The sequence below is a fragment of the Drosophila obscura genome, unplaced genomic scaffold (assembly GCF_018151105.1).
Source record: "Drosophila obscura isolate BZ-5 IFL unplaced genomic scaffold, ASM1815110v1 contig_21, whole genome shotgun sequence".
Lineage (NCBI taxonomy): Eukaryota > Metazoa > Arthropoda > Insecta > Diptera > Drosophilidae > Drosophila > Drosophila obscura.
The window spans coordinates 161882-170323 of NW_024542801.1; positions in this window are offsets into that span (position 1 = coordinate 161882).

The window sequence follows — 8442 nt, forward strand, 5'->3', positions numbered from 1 at the left end:
TAATATAACTCCATATCGTTTAACATGGCTGCGATTGACAAGAACTTCAATGGGACCAAAATAATCAACTCCTATTTTTAAAAAAGGTCGTTCAATCGGCGTCACTCTACATGCAGGCAGTTGGCCCATTCTTGGCACCTGTGGAAGGGCTGTCTTATTTTTACAAAGTTGGCAATTACGAATTATTTTTATACCCGTACTCAAAAAAGAGTTAAGGGGTATATTAGATTTGTGGTAAAAGTGGATGTGTGTAACGCAGAGAAGGAAAATTTTCCGACCCCATAAAGTATATATATTCTTGATCAGCATCAATAGCCGAGTCGATATAGCCATGTCTGTCTGTCCGTCTGTCCGTCCGTCCGTCTCGTCCGTCTTCTTGAGCGCCTGGATCTCAGAGACTATAAGAGTTAGGGTAACCAAATTTGGTTTCCAGACTCATGTGATATCACACTGCTACAAGTGTATTTCAAAATTTCGCCCCGCCTCCTTCCGCCCCCACAAAGGACGAAAATCTGTGGCAGGCACAATTTTAAAGATACGATAAAACTAAAAACGCAGTATCGTAGAAAATGCCCATATCTACCAGATTGCCAAATCTGAATAAGATCGGATCATAATTATAGCCAGAATGAAGAAATTAATTTTCTGTTGCTTCCCCTGCCCTCCTCCAGCCAACGACAACGCAACTCATTTTCCATCTCGCTCGCACAATCTGCCGCGTTCAGGGCGCGAGCAACCCCTAGCGGAGGATATGTAGAATATGAATGGTACATCTATAATCTACATGTAAGATGTAAAATATACATTGTATATGTAGATAACAGATGTAGCAAAAAAATGTAAAATATAAAATTTTTTTTTTTCTAAAATTCTTAAAAATCATAAGCTAAAAAATGTATATACTGACTGAGTACGGGTATAAGTAGAGTCGCGTCCCCAGAAGCGACTCACACGTTCCTTCTCGTTTTAACTGTATTTCGACATCTGGTTATCCACAATCTTTGTCGGAGATTAGCTATCACTGTTTCTGTACCGATGTGACAATTTTTCAAATGATAAAATTGAATAATTAGAATCGTAACTTGGTTGTCTTTGGATAAAACAATTGGATTTTTTGAATCATAATCAAATTCCCTTTCACTAACATTATCCAAACGTCCTTTGAGCCTGAGCAATCCATTCTCTGAGATAAATATTGGTAATGTTTTTAATTTGCTCGTGTTCGCTATTGGTTTATTGGCTAAGAGACAGTCAATCTCTTTGCCATAGCTCTGTCGTTGAACATTTTTAAAAATCAAATACTCTGCACTGTCAATATCTGTCCCAATCAGCTCGCTGTTAGTCCGCTTGTATTTTGAAGGCTTTAAATTATTTATGTACCGTAAGACCCATGCAGTTGTTCTCAAATACCTCATCCAGTTGGAAAATCGTACAGGATCTGGCAAAATATTGGCATCATTTATACTTGTAGTGACGTGTACATATTCTACTGTCACCTGATCATCATCAACCTGAATCTCGTTAACCAACTTTCCTTTTGGCCATTCATTTGCTTGTTTACTCAAAACGTGGGTCCTTTTAACCAAGAACTAGTTGATGAAAAGCCTATGTCTCGAATCTTTGTGACTTGATCTGCGGGGTTGAGCTTTGTCGGTACATATCTCCAGTCGCCAATGTTTGTCAATTCTTGAATCTCACCTAATCTTTGTGAAACAAAGATTTTGAATCGTTTGGTACTCGATTTAAGCCAATACAACACTATCGCTGCATCCGTCCACAAATAAGTCTTGTCAATGTGGATATGCGTGCGGCAAGAAGTGCACCCTGTAACTCAAGTCTTGGTATGGACATTGGCTTAAGTGGTGCGACTCTCGACTTAGCAAAGACAAGTGAACAGTCTATATGTTTTCCATCGTCAAATCTCAAATATGCACCCGAAGCATATGCCAATTTCGAGGCATCGCATAACATGTATAGCTGCACATTACATTCGTCAATATTTAAATAAGTCATTTTCCTTGAGATATTTAGTTCACTTAACCTGACTATATTTTTGCATAATTTTTCCCACAAAGAACAATGTTCTGTCGTTATCTTGTCATCCCACTCTATGCCACTTTTCCAGATAGCTTGTAAAAGTATTTTATTTGCTATCAAAATATTAGAAAGAAATCCAAAAGGGTCATAGATCGACATGGTGAGTTTTAGAATTTCGCGCTTTGTCGGTCGTCTAGTTAAAGTCAAGATATCGCTATAAATTGATTGAAATTTTAGATTGAACTTAAAAAAATCCTTCTCATAATCCCATATCAATCCTAATACGCGTTCCTCAGTCAGACTTTTAGTGTTTTGTTCCGTTTTCCGTTTGTCTATGTCCGTGAGTTGCTCCAAAACTTCATATGAATTACAACTCCAATTACACATTTCAAAACCTGCTTGTTTGTGGATATGCGAGACGTCTTTTATCAACTGAACAGCGCCTAAAATATCTTCAGTTCCTCTTAAATAATCGTCTATATAGTGTTCTGAAACTATTTCCTGACATGCTTGTGGAAACTGATCTTGAATGTCAAGGGCATTTCGGTTTTTAGTTTGTTGGGCAATACACGGACTACAATTTGCACCAAAGAAAAGTACTTGTATCTCATATGTGTCAGGGGTTTTTAGACGATCATATCCTTGCCACAAAATTCTTTGGGCGTGTTTATCTTCCTGTATTACTTTTATCTGCAAAAACATTTCCTTAATATCGTCAACAAATGCTATCTTAGACCGTCTTAAATTCATTAAAACTGTTGTCAACTCGTTGTAAAGGTCGGGTCCTGTCAGAAGATAATCATTTAAGCAAGTACCATGACTTTTTGCAGCCGCATCAAAGACAATCCGGACGCCGGGCCCCCCCCCCCCCCCCCCCCCGGCCTTGTCTCCAAGATATTGGATTACTTTGGAAAAGCTCATCCTCCATGGCTTAATAAGGTTGGTTAGGTAAATCGCATGCCGAGAACAGTCAGTTACGTGTAACATATAATTTGAATTATTGTCCGAACAATTTAAATTTACATTGCCGTGAACAACCCATCCCAAGAGTGTTTTTCTAATCGCTGGGCCACTAAAGGACTCATGTTTAATCTTACGCGTGACTATGAGTGACCAATTTTCTTGTCCAATAAGTATCTTAGGCACTGCATTCTGATATACACAGTCCTTAAAGTCATTTAGGAACTTCCAATTTTCTCTTATGTCGCTTATCACTTCGGTTTGCATTGGCAAGTTAAGGTCAGATACAGTTTGTAGCATACAACGTATAGATATGATGAGCAGATGGTAACCTAGACGGGAGGAGACGTACGCGCTGGCTTCGGCTTTTGTCTCTGGTCGGCGGGGTGTGGGTTTAAGGACAAAGTACCTCCAATTTAGGGCTCATGAGATATAAGAATTTAGTTACTTCGCGTACGAGTTGGGAAAAGGGAACAAGAGAAGCTAGTCGGGTGATCAAAGGGAGAAGGTCAGCAGAGGTAGAAGGGGTCCACCTATAGTCGGGGCCTTATTGGCTGCTTGCCGCAACAGTGCGAGCACGCCCACCCTACCATGATACTTACGGGCCACATATTTAAGGATCCCTCCAACAAGACCGACGGGGAATCACCTATCTATCAACAAACGCGACATGGTCCCTTCCGAAAATACTCTACTCTTTCTTCATACTAAAACAATATTTATTCATAAAATTCATTAAGTTGGCGGACACTAAATACTAAAGAATAACCTAACTCCCGAAACTTAAAAAAAATCATGATATCCAATTAGGTAATAATATAATACAAAAATAGACTCTGAAATACGGCAACCCTGTGAGATTACACTCTTTTTGCGAGTCGCTCCGTCTGTTTAACTTAAAAATCGGTTTAAACCAGCAAATTAAACATCTACTAGCGCGTTTAACACATAGTTACGAGGCACAAATCATTTCAACTACGAAAGAGGAACATACAATAACTAAAACTACGTCTGTTCACAATTTAATTTGCCCGGGAGGCAATTACACAAACACATACACAGCAATAGCCAAAACCAAAGCATACACAAACAAAAATAAACTCTCACTCACTTTAAAGCAACACTCAAAAATAAACGGTTAATCACTCAAAAATACAAAAAACACACAAAAACACTCAAAATGCCACCAGCACCAAAACGCCAGCGGGAACAAACGTCTACGGACCTGAAAGTCGCTCGTTCGTCGGAAGCCCCTTCCCCCTCTTTGGTCCAGCTCATCGAACAGAAGATGAGTGAGCAGCTCCAGCAAATCACAGACAGCATTAGGCAATCTGAGGATCGCATTCTGCTTGACCTTCAGGATAGGCTGAAGGTGATGACCGGAGAAATCAAAAATCTCACTCAGCGGGTACAACATCTGGAGTCGGAGGTTGGTGTGGTCCAACAATTGAAAGTTCGGGTTCTGGAGCTGGAGACCGAAGTTGGAGAAATGCACGCACTGCGGGGACAGGTGGGCGAGATGGAGGTAAAACTGGCCGAGCAAGCAAATCAAAGCATTGCTTGTGACCTGCGGGTACACGGTGTTCCTCTTAGCCAGGAGGAGAATCTGAAAACTCAATTTCACTCACTGTGTTTTGCTTTAAAGCTCACACCGCCACCGAGAATTAAAGAAATTTTCCGCATCACACGGCACAACAAAAACGCTGCCACTGATCCAACTATAATTGTTAAACTGGAGCACGTGCGAGATAAGGCCGCTCTGTTGCGAGCAGTTGGCAATTATCGGCGGGAGCTTAAACAACCGCTAACCCTGCAGCTTTTGGGTATAAACTCTCAAGCTGCCTTCTACATTAACGAGCAGCTCTCAAGAGAGACGTATGAAATCTTTAAAGAGGCAATGCGCTTAAAAAAGCTCAAGTGTCTCTCTTCGGTTTTCACACGTCGTGCAGTAGTGCATGTAACTCAATCTGCGGGAGCGGAGGTAATGATGATATTTAATTTGAAAGAGCTCCATGCATTACGCGTCCAACCTCCCTTAATTAATGCTAATACTAGGCACAGTGAAGAGAATAGAGAAGAGCAGGCAAATACTCATAAAAATGATGATATCTTTCGCTAAACCGATGCTCTCCTCTGCTCTCTTACCTGTCAAGTTCAGTGTTAGTTCTGTAAGTACTATATGTTTCGCATTAAATGTTTTGTTTATATATTTATACCTAATTTGTAAATTGCGTGTGCTACTGATAGGGAAAATATGCACACTAATATAAGAAGATCCACAGAGAATAGCAACACAATTATCAAGGTTCTTGCTAAGCAGAAAATCGGCTTACAAATATGCCATATAAATGCACAAAGTCTTTGCCAAAAAATTGAAGAGTTCAGGTATTTGTTTGTGAAGTCCAACGTAGATGTAATATGTGTCTCTGAAACGTGGTTTGTCTCTCAACTAGACGATGTCTTGATCACTTGTGACGGCTATGATTTATATCGATCTGATCGAGAAGGTCATGCAGGTGGGGTTGCAATATACACAAACAACAAACTAAAAACCAAAGTAGTAAGTAAACAACCCAGTGGAAGCGCAATAGAGTACTTGTTTCTTGAAGTCACTGGTAGAGGGAGTTCACCAAATATTCTTATTGGCTGTCTTTATAGACCTAATCGTTCTACTGACTATTCAGACGCAATTGACACAATTACGACTCTATCTTTAAGTTACGAAGACACAGTCATAACTGGAGACCTTAACAGCAATATGCTAACTGAACGACACCTTGCCGATGCAATGTCGTCTTTGGGTTTAAACCTTGTTAATTCGTCCATGCCAACACACTTTTCTAATACTATTAATACGCTACTAGATGTTTTTTTCGTTAGTGATATTAATAAAATTCTATTATATGACCAAATTGACGTACCAGTATTTTCTAAGCATGATTTAATTTACCTGACGTATGAATCTAACCCACATCTGACTGACCAAATCATTTATTTAAGGGACTTTAAGAACATTAATATTAGGCTACTTTGTACTGAAATTGACTTATATAATTGGAATGCAATATACTCACTAACGGACGTAAACTCTCAACTAAGACAATTGTCCGCGTACATTGACGCACTGTATGATAGGCATGTACCTTTAAAAAGGAAAACTCTTAAAGCTAGCCAAAAACCTTGGTTCAATCGAGGTATTGCTTGTAAAATAAGGGAACGTAATATTGCATATTCTAAGTGGAAGAGATACAAGACTCCTGAGCATTACCAGCAGTTTAAAATTTTAAGACGGACAGTAAATAAAATGATCGCAACTGAAAAAAGTCACCATTACGCTGAAAAATTCAACAACGCCATATCAACTAAGCAAAGATGGGGTGAGCTTAAAAAACTTGGCATAGGAAACCTGAAAGCTTCCCCTAAAATTACTGCTGATGCCAACGAACTGAACAGAAAATTTGTGCAATCGACCGTACCTGAAAACATGACTAACCCTTACATTGACGCCGTAACAAATACTGACTGTGATAATAGCTTTAGTTTTATGTGCGTAACTCCCTGTGATGTCCTGAGTTCCGCCCTTAAAATTAAGTCAAAGGCTGTTGGTATGGATAATCAGCATCCCAAATTTATTAAAATGATTTTGCCTAGGGTAATCAATCATGTAACTCATATATGCAACACAGCGCTTACAACATCAAGTTTCCCAGATCAGTGGAAATTAGCCAAAGTAATTCCAATACCAAAGGCAAAAAATGACTACAGGCCAATATCTATCCTGCCCTACCTATCAAAGGTACTCGAAAATCTCATGGCACAACAAATCAATAATTACCTAGTACAACATTCGTTATTGTGCAATAAACAATCCGGCTTCCGTAAATTCCGAAGCTGTACTACTGCCATTTTAGATGTCACAGAAAACATTAGAGAGGAACTTGACGATAGTAAGGTTACATTTCTGACACTCTTGGACTTTAGTAAAGCTTTTGACACGGTAGACCACAATATCCTATGTACTAAGTTAAACAAATTCTTTAATTTTACTAACACTGCAGTAAAACTAATATCGTCCTATCTGCATGGAAGAAGCCAAGCTGTGAAAACTGACAGTGAAATATCAACATTTCTACCTGTGAGACGCGGAGTACCCCAAGGTTCAATCCTTGGTCCACTCCTCTTCACCCTATATGTTAATGATCTCCCTGGTTCGTTATCCAAGTGTAAAGTTCATATGTATGCCGATGATGTCCAAATGTATGTTAGTTGTCCGTTAAGCAGAATAAATGAGTGTGTATTGTTGTGTAATGTTGAACTGTCGAACGTTAGTAAATGGGCCAACTGTAATGGATTGTCGCTAAACCCTGTCAAATCTAAATGTATTATTATATATAAAAGGTTGCTGAGCACGGAAAATCTGCCTAAATTATCAATAAATAACACGCTAATTGAATATGTGGATCAGGCTGTTAATCTTGGAATCACCATAAACAAGACATTGTCCTGGAGTGACCAAGTAACCAAGGCAGCCGGTAAAACGTATGGTATAATAAGACAACTTTCCTTGACTCAGCAATTTTTGCCAAAACAACTCAGACTCTTAATAGCCAAAACATATCTTATACCCACGCTGTGTTATGGTATTGAAATTTTTGGAAATTGTGATAGGGCATCTCAGCACAGACTAAAAGTGGCATACAATAATGTAGCTAGATATGTCTTCAATGTTAAGAGGGGTGAACACATATCCAGTTTGGCTGACAGCATCAATCAGATGAAGTTTGAAACTTGGAAAGACTACAGAACTTTAATAATGTTGCATAAAATCGTTTATACAGGAGAACCGAGCTATTTATATGAAAAGCTGCGTTTTGGTGTGTCTGCAAGAACCAACAATATTATTAATATTCGTTACAAGCTTGGCTGTTCCGAGCGGCAATTTTTTATACATGCTATTCGTCTGTGGAATCAGCTACCACAAAACCTAAAGAAAATTAGTAGTGCATCGCAATATAGGGAAAAATTAAATTTATACTTAAAAAACTATTAATAGTAATATAAGTAAAAATAATAAAAACAGTAATAGTAAAATAAATATAATAAAACTATAAATTAAATAAATAAAAAATCAAAAAATGAACATAAAAATATAAATAGGCTAAGTAGGTTAATCATATCGACTAACAACCAAACAAAGAATTAATTTCCTTTAACGTTTCATGTTTTGTGACTAGTGCATTAATTTATAAGAAACTTTCTTGTCGCACTAGGAAATAAGTAAATAAATAAATAAATAAATAAATAAAATAAGGTATGTGGGTAAATGGTATGTAGATTAGGTTATGTATGTAGGTATATGTGCTTATGTATATAAGGTTAGGTAATGGTAATTCAAGTTAATGGAGCGATATATAGTTGTGTAGATGAATAGATATTCAAAAGTTA